This window comes from Acipenser ruthenus, chromosome 11, assembly GCF_902713425.1.
Source record: "Acipenser ruthenus chromosome 11, fAciRut3.2 maternal haplotype, whole genome shotgun sequence".
In the NCBI taxonomy this organism is placed as follows: Eukaryota; Metazoa; Chordata; class Actinopteri; order Acipenseriformes; family Acipenseridae; genus Acipenser; species Acipenser ruthenus.
In genome coordinates, this window is record NC_081199.1 from 4,685,229 (window position 1) to 4,699,001 (window position 13,773).

The window sequence follows — 13,773 nt, forward strand, 5'->3', positions numbered from 1 at the left end:
CCCCATGCTAGGTCTAAGAGTGACAGAAAGCAGTAATTAGCAGCACTCGCTGCAAAGGGACTGGCGTTCAGATTCAGAATCCGCTGATTAAAAAGCAAGTCGCTGCAAGACAGAGGCTCGCTTTAAGAAGCCTTGATCAGAACTGCATTAAACACAAGCCCGGAATTGCCTTTCCTGAACAGTATTCAGACACTCACTTTTTTGTGTTGTTTTTTTTTATTTTTGGAGAAACAAACACAGGAGAAATAGCGAGGTACCTGGTTTACAGAGGTATTAGAAAAATCCCATTCAAATCACAGCCCCCTAAATCAAAACTGTCTCGAAAACATTTTCATTAAAAAATGAGTTTTCGCCACTGGCAGGTACCAGAAACTAATGAAAAATAAGTCAACCTGCAAATCTAGCCAATGTGATGTGTTCTGACAGCTCAACAAACTGCCCCTTCAAAGACATGTTCTACCAACAGCTCTTTGCTGCAATTAAACTGTCTTTACAAATGGGGTTTCTGTCTTTTTCAGTTGTCTTAACACAGAAGGATGTTTCTGGACCGAAATCAGTCACCAGTTTACCAGATCTAGCTGCACAAAATCTGAAAATGTTCTACCCAACTGTACAGCTTATCTGTCTCACATTTAATATCTAAAATATGGGACTGGTCATTGTGGACAACCTACATTTAGCTGGAACTGAAGGACACCCTTTAACTGCGTGCATTATTAGAGAAGGCAATGATTGTGGGTCAGACAGCAACTGTATTACACGGTCCCCTTGAGAAATACATTGTCAAAAGGATGACTGGCCATGGAACCTGTGCATTGTCATGAAGGGATAGAAGGGCCTCTGAGCCGTGACCCATACAGACTCCTCAATTAGGTGAGGTATAAACAGAGCACAGTGCTAACACTGTGACAGATTCCAAGAATTCCCTGCTTTATCAGCTAAAAATATACACACAGTGTGTCCATATATCAAAACTCTGGACACCAAGAAAAAGCTTACACATTGTCCTCTGCCTAGTATATCCCTAGGCTGATCAACAACAACCTACTATTCTCGGTACGCAATTACTAATCCCAATGCACTGATATCTTAATCTCCATTAATGTTGTTAGCTGTAGGCAGCCTTTAAATGTAGCTAGCTTTCCACTGCACTGTTCAGTGGCAAGTATAGTCACCACTGCCCAAGCTGTCAATTCAGCGGGGTAGTGTGGGTGTCAGTGTCATAATAAATAGTTTCACTAGACTGTTTTAAGAATACAAAAAATGAATCACACACATATCTGAATGTTAAGAGCTGGCTCTCCAATGAGTCTCAACGGAGTAGTGATTCACCAGGAGTGCTAAGAGGGGGGCAAGACGTGTTGGTGAGCCACTGATGCTGCCTAATAGAGAACGCCAGTGGGTAGCTCTTTCATTGGATGTATCCGCATTACCTTTGAAATACGACTAAACCCAGTAGCTGTTATAATTCAGCTGGACTCTGAGAGTGATAAGCGACCACAGTCACTGCTCTGAAGGTTAAACAATAAGGCAACTGGCTAAGAGGCATAGGGTCACTAACATTGCCAAAGCAATTTCATTAACCTGTAAGGCAGCAATGTTGGACACAGTATGCACATACACAAAAGAAATCATCTGAATGACCTTCGTTTCTGTTAACAGCAATGTGTTTTTTGCATCTTGGCGTCCAATGATTCCGGCTTCGGCTTTGTGCACACCCATCATTATAATATGTTCCGCCCCTGTTCCTGGACTTAACCTGGCCAGAGAATCTTTTATTGTCTCCTGTAGTGTCAGCTTTCCTAATGCCTTGATTTATATTAGATTATATTGTATTGTATTATATTACATGATCCCCCGGTTGCCTTTGTGTCTGTCAAGTCTCTCATGGTTTGCATTGTCTCGTTTTATAGATCGAGATGGCCTTGCTAAAGGTATGCAGACTAAATTGTCTTCTATAAGTGTTAACTGATTGATCCATTTTAAGGACTTGTATAAATACTGTATTTTTTTTATACCACGTTTCTGTATCTTTATAGACCTTAATTAAGATCTGCCAATGTACTAGTGGTGGATAATTATTTAGATTTACCTGTGCTGGCTATGGCTAATATAAATAAATACATAAGAAAACCTGCCCCCTCTCCCTAGATGCAAGAGATCAAGACAGCTCATAGCAGCAACTTAAAATAGTGTAGAGTGATTATTAATAATAATAATAATAATAATACTAATACTAATAATAACAGCAGTGTGTTATACATTTAAAAAGTGTCCTCCAACTCAAAGCAGTGTTACTCAGTCATGAATCCCAGTAGTCAAGCAGGTCACACTTGATCCATCATCCCTGCAGTATAAAGTCACAAATGGGTTCGTGCTGCCTGCGATGTTGACAATACGAAGTGACAGTCTGCGTGCCCAGGTGCCACTTTGTAATTCACTACAGCTGTGCTCAGCAAACCCAGGCTGCAGACCTGCCTCGCCGAAGCGGATCCCTTGGCTTGTCTGTGTGCATAAAGAGAACACATCTGCAAACGTACTCAAAGCAACCGCTGCAATGCAAAGGATGGGCGCATTCGCGTTTCCATTGCACACATACACTACAAAAGCAGGTTTGGAATACGCAGCCCCAGTGTTTTATTTTTAAAACAGTTCAGGAATGATGTGGTGATAACACTGTCCAGCAGCAGATTCACCCTTCACTCCCCTATGGTACACACTTTCAAATCTGGAACTGAACACCCAAATCTATATATATATATATATATATATATATATATATATATATATATATATATATATATATATATATATATTATGTACAACTATTCAGCAACAATTATTTGAAAGCTGAAGGATCTCAGTGACTTCACAAGCTGGCAATGCTGTAGGTCAGTGTTTTCCGTCTCTAAGTAGCTGAATGGATTTGCACTGTACTGTGTATGGTACATACTGTACAGTAGCACATTTCCTCCATGCATTTTTAGTTTGCTTTGAGTTTGTAAAAGGATACGATATATAAATAAGGTTAAATGGCAGGTACAGTTGGATAAACAAACATTATAAAACAGCAGCCTGTCATCAGTCCGACTGCGTGATGAGGATGAAGTCAAACTCAGAGCTGAAGCAGCAGTTAACTGACTTTTCTATTAAAAACCAGGCCCTTAAAACAAAGAGACAAGCAAAGACCCGAGCACTGAGCCATATAATAACTAGAGGACTCACTGAGAGTATACTGCAGCCTCCACTAATGATATTACACTGACTTTGTCTCAGAAGAACGCTGCCCCTCGAACACTCCATGTATCCTGCAGTTATCGCTCAAATATAAGAAATCATTACAAACTGTTCGACATTACTGTGCCATTTTAATTACCCGAGGAATCTATCTGTGATTCATTGCTCACATTGATTTTTTTCCTCACCAGTCTCTCATCTATTCATTTATATACCCTTCAACCAACAATGCCATCTGTCTGGCTATCTCTTTATCTATCTATCTCTGTCTGTCAGCAGGTTTTTTCTTGGCTGTCAAAATCACCTATTCATCTGTTTTGCCACTATCAAACAATCCATCTGTCGGTCAATCTGTCATTGTTCAGTGTACCTGTCCTCTGATTGTGAACGTACTATACATCATGCATCCATCGTCACTATTTATTGAATTATTTACATTCACTTTCAGTATAACATTAGTACGGATCACTCAGCTTTGTGGCTGGTTTTACAGACCCTAAATAACACACATCTCAGACTATCTGTGGTTAAGATTAAGTAGTCCACAATTAGGGTAATCAGGGTCTGAGAAAACCAGCTGTTCAGTTCTCTTTAAGTTCCTTACGGGTGTCCACCGGGTGATGCTATGGGCCAAGCTAAAACCTAGATGGAATTAAAGAGCCAAATAAAAAGATTTTAAAGTGAAGTAGAAGACTGTTGGGTAACACTTTACATGAAGTGACTTTAATTACTGTGTATTTACACCGTAGCTACTTAGTAAATACATGTGTACTTACACATAATTACAATATTACTATGCATAGTTGCATGGTATATGTAAGTACACAATTGTATCAGAAAAGCGTTTGGGTTAAGGGGGTTAGGTTTAGGTTTAGAGTTAAGGTTAGGGAATAAGGTCACAGTTAGGGTCAGGGTTATATCGTGCAAAGAAATGTACACAAGTAACTATGAATAATAACATTATAATTATGTGCAAGTACACATGTATTTGCTAACTACCATGTAAATACACAGTATTACTGTAAAGTGTTACTGACTGTTGTAATCAATGTCACTGGCCTTTAATGATCCTAAATTCAGCCTTTACTTTTTGTCACATACTGTATAACATAAGAAGCTCAATGCATTTCTCAGGCTCCGCGAACAAACATTCTCCAGAATGAGGCATCGTCAAACTCCCACTACCTGTCAGCTCACAGCCTGGCTTCCTGCCTGAGTGATGTCTGCTGAGGGCTGTGCTCTGTTTCTACAGCTCCACAGGTGCAGAGCCTTCAGATTGCTAATGTTTAAGTAAGGTCTGAGTTTGTGGAGGCGCTTGTGAATCGCCTGTGAAAACATTAGGAGGCAGTGTGAAAGGTAATTTTGGATCTCTTAGGGTTTTGTAAGGCTTTTAATCGAGTCTGCGAAATACAAAAACGTCTGAACTTAAATCAGCTTAAAAGAATATAAATGCATGCAATTACTGTATGTAGCTGCTTTACGTTTTGACAGACAGAGAAGCCCAATGTGCTTTTCAGACTCTGTGAAACAATATGTAACCTGCTTGTATATTTTCATTTATACCACAAGTGTGGGTACACAGTATCTAGTGTGGGATACATTTTTGTTATTCTGCTTATGTGGAATAAAATGTTTATCAGCACTAGTTTCAAATGTGTCTTTGCTTACATGTTTCTGTACGTTTTTTAATTGGCCTTGAGAGAATGTCCTTACATAAACCACTGGGGCGTCCTCCTGTGGTGAATAAAAACCGTATACCACGAACGATCATTCAGTACCCTCTATTTTCAAGTCCGATGTTGTGCCACTTAAAAATGTCCCAACATCAGCAGTATTTCTTCTTTTTTAATGCTTTCACTGCTGCGGTTGTGTTTGTATTTTAGTAGTTTGTATTTTACTTAATGTTTACTACAGTTCCTCGTGACATGGGGCTTACATAAATATTTGTTCATTCACATGCACTAAACAGCTACATACCCAAGAGCACTACACAGCTGCACAACCAAAAGCACTCACAACACAGATTCCTGTTTGTGCAGAATGGTTGTTCAGTGGTGAATGAGTTGTGATTTATTGTTGGTATGAATACAACCGCATCTCATTTAGTTTCTCATTAAAGATAAGCTTTCTCTTATTGCACATCATGCGAATAAATCCATCAGATCGTCACATGCATTATAACACATATAGTACTGTGTCGCTCATAGCGTGATAAGCATTTGACTTTATTGTATCCTAAAGCATTATCAACAAACTTATAATCTTAGCCCTATAAAAACATCCTGGGCAGTGAAATGGGATCACACAGATCCATAATTATAAAGCATTTGCACACCTGTGGGTGCATTGCGGTGCTTGCAAATGCAGCTTGTGCCATCTAAATGTCAGCTGCTTATGTATTAGTTGTGTTTTTGCTGAACAGCTGATTTTATGGATCCACTTTGCGAACATAAATCATTCAAATGCAATGCCGTTTGCGTGCAGCCTGTGATCCAGGATGTTATGTTATTTCTTACGGTAGCGCGGCATCCTAAGTGTTTTGCAGTTATCATAGTAGTCTAAACTGTTTGTATGCTCCTTGGTCGAAAGGATTATTTTTTGGCAATCAAAACTTTGCCACAGGCAAGTAGGATTTTTCTGACGTGGATCCATTCCAAATGGAAACACACTGTAGCACAGCTGGGATTTACTGGTCAAGTACTGCAGTGTAGAAGCTAAACAAATTTCCACAAGTATGTCGCACCGTTGTGAGATCTGACCAGGATTTCGTTCTCAATTTTTCTCACAATCTCAAATGCAACATTGTATTTCTGTTAAGTCTTAACTTCACCCAAAAGTCAATTTTACAGATTAAGTTGCCTACAAACCCTTTGAACAGGTCTGTACACAACTGACAACCTGTCATTATGGACATATCCACTGAGGGCATGTATTTTATTGCCAGTGTTGAACACACAACATGTTGATTAAACACACACACACACACACACAAAGATAAAAGTCCCACAACTGTGGTTAACTGTAACTGAAATAGATGAAGAACATCAAGCCTATATATATATATATATATATATATATATATATATATATATATATATATACTATTGCAATTTCTCACATTTGTTGTATTGTAATTATTAAAAAAGCCATCCTGATTTGTATTATTCAAAGCCACAGTCACCCCTGATCCAAGCTACTGTAGTGACTGTAGTGAAAATATTATTCTATTATATACAGCACAGATGTATCATACCATTCCAGACACCCATTTTTGGGGAAAAAAATCTAATTAAATGTCTCACCCAGTCCTAGAAAATGCACAAGGTTTTGGATACCGCTGTGTTTGTTCAATGGCTTGCTCTTTAAAAATGTTGCAAAAGCTATCATATATATCGATATTTACTTAGCAAGGGATCCGAGTGCTGTAGAATGCAGAATGAAGAAGAAATCCCTGTCGTTCTGTATTCACACTCTGAACAACTTTACAGAAATACCAAGGAAAATAATTAGTTTCCACAAATATATAGTCTGCTGGTTTATCTTGTAAATCATCTTTTCAAACCCGTTGCAGGCAGTCTGCAGTGAAAGATTAAATACAGCTGTCTCCACTGATGCAGACCGTTTATTTTGCAGTGCACATTTAGATACTACAGTACAGCACACACTTCCAGACATTGAAAATGGTCCAATCTTACTGTATTGTTTTTCCAAATGTCATTGGAGCAGCACTAGATTGACAGCAACTTTCAATGCAACTGCTTTATTGTTACTCTGAAGGCAACACCGTACAATATGTTGTCAAATTGCTCATCAAAGAGAAAGTACAAGGAGACACAAACTAAGCATATCTTGCAGTACACGCAGTAGCATAGATAAACTGAAACCTGCAGTGAAAGTAGTAAGGAGATATATCTACCTATCCAAGGTAAATCGATACTTCAGGAATGAGAGTGCAGGCTCTTTATTTATTAAAAGGTGAGTCACGCATTATCACTGTACTACCACGTAAGTATATGTTATCATTTGTTATCACTTGCTTTGGATATACATAATGAACATTTTGACAATAGGGGCACTGTTGTTTTCACTTTACTCAAAAGCATACACAAATGGGCAGGTGAACACGGTCCACGTCCGGTAATTATTATTGCTTACCTCAAATAGGAAAAACTGCTGTTCCGTTGAGAACACAGAATAAACCCGAAAAGCACACAATCCTGGTCCGCTGCTCCTTATCATGTAAAACCTGGTTGACGACAAACAATTGACTTGAGTAGTACTGCTGTGGAAACTCATAGATATTATTTTTCCCCTTAATCTTTCTTTATTTAAGGAAACATGGTACAACGGTCTGATTAATCCACTCTCCAGGTCGCATTTTCATTTGATTCGTAAACGATTAATCTTAATATATATATATATATATTTTTTAAGTAAATAACAAACCTCACTATTTTTTCAACCGGTTTGCCTCTGTCTCTGCAGTTTACATACAACCTCGTACGATACTGAGCAGCCCCTCTCTGTCCAGTATAGAAACTGGGGTTTCTTGCTGCAGAAGAGCAAAAGCAAAATTGCAATGGGAGAAAAGAAAAATGGTTTGTTGTCCTAACGCTTTGACAAAGGAGCCTTTTCGTGGTACGATCGTGTAGTCCGTGGTTCCGTCTACGAATCAGGTCAGATCTCTACACCTGCGATGTGTCTGATCGGGGGGAAAGATCAGCCTATTGCTCCCTTCCCCAGCGTGGCTGTCAGACAGACCCGCAGCTTTCCACACAGCAGCATCGCAGCGAACTAGGAGAGCAAGCACGTTGCACAAGCCTACAGCACTGCCTACAGTATTTAAAGACATACATCATGGGATTAAACTAGCAAGAAAAAAAAAGGCTAGACTACCAGGCTGGCCCCCACACACCCTTGAAATACCGCTCCCTGACAATTGTGTAGATCTGAAATACTGCTTGCTGGTTTACATCTATTATTTGAATTACATGTGCACACTTTGCAAGGGAGGCCCCATCCCTTGTTATTGAAACGTGATTTAAAAGCTAGAATCAGATACCATTTTATTTTCTGGATTTCCCAAGATATTGGTTAAATATCTCTTATTTCATTGTTTTTCTTTACCAGAAAGCCTTAACAATAGCCAAACATGCTTAACGTTCTTGATAATCCACGTTTTAATTTATTATTTTTATTTTCAGAATAGAATATAACTGTTCTTCTTGTCACTATATTTATTTCTTACACGTCTAACAAATACAGTTCAGGTATTTTCCACCTGCCAAGCTGGCTTCCTACACACAGCCATCTGGTTGCCAAGGGAGCTACAGGTGTCTTTTGTTTAATCCCTATTCACCTGGATCTATCGTTGCCAAGAGGGCTTGTCAGTGAATTAAGTAACAGTTTTCCTCCATCCAGAGTCTTCCCTTGTTCTTATTTAATTAAATTGCAGTGATTTGTTAACACAAAGAGGCAGTGCCATTAAAATAAAACATTAAATATTAAAAAGGAAATGAGCCGCACAATCCCCGTTTGGATTTTTCTTTTTCAAAGAAAATCACCCTTGTCAAAGGACCTTATCACCGTCTGTCTAGGGAAAATATTGGCCTCTTTGATCAACTGTTGTCAAGTATCTAGAAGTGTCTTAACCCTGGGCTTGTAGGGAGGTGGTGACACAAATGTCATTCAGGTCTAACCTCTGTGTCTAACAAGTATGGATCTTGCATTCCATGTTGTTGAGCGGTCACCAGAAAACTGAAGCCCCAAAGTTGAAGCTGATTGGGACGGGGCTGGAGGTGAAGGGAATGGGTCGTGCTCTTCTCTTCGTGAACGTCAATTTCAGAAGCATTGTGTACGGCAGCACTTGCTGTTCTGCTCAAGGACATATACTAAAAGTGTGCAGAATTATTTGTATTGGACTCTCTCTTCAAAAAGATGTGTTGACATTTTCTTCATAGGGGATGTAAAAAAAAGTTTAATTTCGGAAAGGCTTGCTACCAGCCAACCCCCCAGGATTTAGTAACTCATATGAAATCACCCGCTTTGAAGTTTTCTGTGTATACACTGTATGCAGTTCTGTTTATTACTATCTAAACCACATATGCCAATCATATATTGAATGTCTCAGATAAGGAAGCCATGGAGAGAGGAAATCATTGAGAGCTTTGAAAGAGGTCCCCCTCTTAGACCCTCTGAGTGGAGCGCTGGTTTGAATTGCTTGCCGCTGCAGTGCTATGAGCACAGCCCCTGGGAAAGGGAAGGTGACCCCTCACCCACAAGAGACATTCTCTCAAGGGATCTCGCAGGACTTTTTATTGAACCCTCTGTTGTAGTACTTTAATATTTCTTTACTACGTATAGCCTTTTCTCTCAATTTTTTTTTTTTACAATTTTCAGGAGAACTCAAGTTTAACCCCAATTTACAAACTCCAGTTTGGGGGCTTAGAAGTCTGGCTATCGAGTTTAATCCTCAAATCAGAGCCCCTATCAACAGGACATCTCAAACAATTATCTGCATATGATTTTAATATAGAGAGTGATTCATCTACCGTCAGTTGGTGGTCCTTCCACAGTGTATACAGCAGGTAGTCTTCAGGTTTGATTCACTAATAGGGGAGTCGTTTGCCTGACTGCACATGTGATTATGAAGCTATATCGTGCATTCTGCATAAATCATTTTCAAAGCTCAGTGTTTTACAGCACTGTCTTACCGACATCTCAATACTTGACCTTTCACAAACTCATCTGAAGCAATTAGAATACGTTATGTGGTTAGGACAGTTATTAACAGCCAAGGTGCCTTGTGAAAATAGAGCAGGTGGACAATACCAGCCCCATACATAAAACATTAAGCTATTCGGATGAAGTGGCGTGGTGTACTATGTAATATGTAATATGTAATTTGTATACGTGACACTATTTCAAATGACTTGGAAGTTGCACGTCCCTGCTGAAGCTCTGTTTGCATGTTTAAGCTCCCAAGATGAGGTTACAAATATTGTTGTTCCAGATTGGTTTTATCTCTCTGCAGCCCCCGATTGCACATACTCAGGTTTCTCCCTTTAACATGTAAATGCATGATCCTTGGAGAGGGTGCAATTAAACTGTTTGCATGAATCTGCATGGACCAATAAATGATATGATTGTTAATTACAATCTTCAGTCCACTTGCCATGCATTCATAATCCAAACTGTTGCTACACATACTGTGTATGTTTTATCTGTCACATAACATTACAGAACATAAACTTAAAACATAAACAAAAATGCATACTGATAGCTCTTTACTACATAATTAACAGCCTTGACTGAGATTCAGGGCGGGATCAAAGGGGATTGCTTATCCTTCCAATCCCTCCTTTAAATGATTTAATCCTCAAGGAAACTTATCTGGTCTGAACTTTATCCTCCACTACCCAACCTCCACTTTATTAGCAGGCACTCCCCTTGATGCGGGCGAGGAGCATGGCTTTGTCACGGTCCCCTCTGGCTTCCTTTACTCCTTGAGATGTGGGACCAGTGGCCAAATCAATAAGCACCGACATCCCCCATACACCAAAGAAGCAACCACGATGTAGACATTGAATTGATATAAGTATTGCTTGCGGGACTATGTTACCACCTGATCTGACTAGAATCAGTCGATTCAATGGGACGTTATCAAGGAAAAATCATCCCATAGGAATGGGCCAGTAGGCACCTAGTAGCCTCCCAACAGGTAGAGCAGGTCCAGATCAAGCGCTTTAATGGACGTCGGATGTAATAGCCGCTAGAGGGTGCTAAACAAGCGGTGTTGAAATAATAGTAACAGTTTAATAGTAACACAGTTATGTTTAGGGGTAGAGATTAGGTTAGGGGTAGAGATTAGGTTTAGGCGAAGGGGGTCGATTTAGGGGTTAGGAGGCTACTAGGTACCTACTGGCCTTCCTTCAATTCCGTCCCATTGAATCGACTGATTGTAATAAGATTGGGTGGCATTACACAGTAAAACTCTCACCGTGTGCTCATGCAGTGAATGCCTTGCATTTGTTGTGTACTGAATGCATTGGATCTGTTCTGTTAAACCAGCAGGGCTGTTCGTCTCTGCACGGTCTTTGGTCTTTACTAAGCTGTTATTTAGACTGAATGGTGGGTGTCCAAGTTTATGCCCCTATAAATAAACACAAGCGTGATCTAACATGATCTTACACAAGCCATTGTTTCTATTCCTGGAAACCCCACCACTGATTTCAACTTATTGGCACGGAGATGCTGGTTAGTGTGAAGTGTGAAGCCACAAGCTGGGCCAACCTGCTGTATAAATTATAATAGAACCTTGAAACCCCTTGGTCCCTCATGAACCATATGCTCATCTGCAGATTTGATTCATAGGTACGAAGCACATTAAAGGGATTTCTCGCTTGTTATATAGGTGTTTATGACATTAATCAATATTTTGTTTCAAATGTCCTTATATACTGTTAAATTGTTAAACTAAATCTATATGATGTTTGAGTGGTTGAGAACCAGAATGAGATTAGTGATTAACAAACAAATAATAATAATAATAATAATAATAATAATAATAATAATAATAATAATAATAATAATAATAATAATGCTGTTATTCCTTCAAGGTTTAGGGTTGTGGTTAGGGTTAGGTTTTGAGTTAGGGTTAGGGTTAGGGTTAGGGATAGCTTTAAATTGTGCAAAAAGATTTACACATGAAACACATTGTAACTTTGCATAATAACATTGTAATTATGTCTAAGTGCACATGTATTTACTAAGTAACTTTTCATGTAAATACACAGTAATTAGAGACACTTCATGTAAAGTGTTATCACAATTTGATGATCTTTTCTAGTTTCTCAGGTTCCTCGCATTCATATTAAATTTGTACCTTGCTCAGTTTTTCATTGTTTTCTTAATCTGAATACATTTTTTCCTTCCTCCTCCTCCTCAAAATATATCATTTTGATCTTTCATTCAATTGTAAACCTTATTTTCCTACCAGTGCACTGATTATTAAATTGACACAACTGATCAATTAAAATTAGGAAATATATAAAACAGTGGGAAAAAAATGGAAAACATTTTCAATGAAAATTATATTTAATATGTGCTAATACAGCTATTTTCGATATTTCATGCATGAAAGGGTTAATACAATTTGCTAAGCGTATACAGGTAATCATAATGCATTCAGGGAATTTAATTGCAGTTTTAGTTGCTCAGTCTAACTTCTTGCTGATATGTGAGAATCTGGCTTGAATCTTCCTGCTTTGTTTGTGCTTTAGCTGCTTCACCGCATGTTGTCAAGGCTGTTGTGCTTGCTGTCATGTAAGAGCTGTGACCCCCTGCAATTCTGCACCCCAGGGTGAATCTGCAGTAATGTGATCCAGCTTGGCATAGCAGGGGGTTGGTAAACACAAGACTGAAGCAGATAACCTGCGTTTAAAAAGAATAAAATAGACCTGATGCTGGTGAACAAATGTTCCTTTTTTTTTTCAAAACGAAAAAAAATAAATATCCAAAAATAGTCTGAGCTCAAAAGCAGGTGGCGTGAACAGAAAGGTGGTGGATGACAGACACGACCTCCAAGCAAGCTCAAGGCCAGTTCGAGAAAGCTCAGAATGATTGCAAACAGCATATAAAGGTAGCAGGGGGTCAGGGTTAGGAGGGTTACAGCTCTTAACTGAACCTTTACCTGTATAAGTCTGTAGGTTTATTCTTCTGATGGATACAATCAAAACATATGTTTGATGGTGCTATTCAAGCAAATTTCCACAGAGGCTGGCACGTCCTAAATACAAATGCTACTGTTGACAGTCAATAAGCTTTTTAAGCTTTTTGAATGGATTGAATCCGCTTCTTAATAGCCTTAATGATACTGGTCACTCTATACTCGTTAGTCTTTTCATTGTGTGGTCGTTGACTATATATATATAATGTGTGTGTGTATGTACATCAGAGTCAATGCAGCTTTGCCGATGTATATCATTTTAACATATTATTAGTGCTTTCTTTTTGCCGTTACAGTCATCTTGTTCTAAGCAAAAGAACTTGCATCTCAAGCCATATTTCTTCCTGCTGTTCTGTGCATGGTTTAATACTGTTCTTGATGTCCTTTGTTGTTCTGATGAATGGGTCATGACTTCAATCCATTGTTTTTATAGGTTTTTATCTTAAGGGACATTATTGTTACTGCTGCCTGTCTCATTAAAAAACCAAGAGTGATACACGTCAGCACCAGTTTTATTCTTTCGTCCTTTTGGTGGCAAGTCAAGGCTCCTGCAGTACAGGTACAGTCTTGCTCTAAATGAAGGGTTTGTTTTGCTAATGCACAACCCTTAATAATAGTTAATAGTACTAACAATAACAGAGGCCTCTGGTAATGTTGTCAAGCCCCAGACTTTCCTAATGACAGACTGGCCCTGGGCCCTAACCGCATCACACTGCCACCTAGCATTATGGGAAGGAGTGTGTCACAGTGTGGCTAATGACAATGCTATCCAGCACTGACATATTTCATCCTACTGTAAGATGCAAAAA

General features: G+C 39.0%; 1 protein-coding gene across 2 annotated transcripts in view; it reads right to left on the reverse strand.

Moving 5' to 3' along the window:
• Positions 1 to 8,036, reverse strand: part of LOC131696526 (sialate:O-sulfotransferase 2-like) — a 42,220-nt gene extending 34,184 nt beyond the window's left edge. The window contains exons 1-2 of one of the 2 annotated variants that reach the window (XM_059032994.1): positions 7,684 to 8,036; positions 7,393 to 7,483 (exon numbers count right to left, since the gene is read on the reverse strand). The gene's annotated coding sequence lies outside the window, so the exon portion shown is untranslated. Of the gene's footprint in view, positions 1 to 7,392 lie in introns of both variants that reach the window. The other variant, XM_059032993.1, reaches the window with a different exon arrangement.
• Positions 8,037 to 13,773: the final 5,737 nt, after the last annotated feature.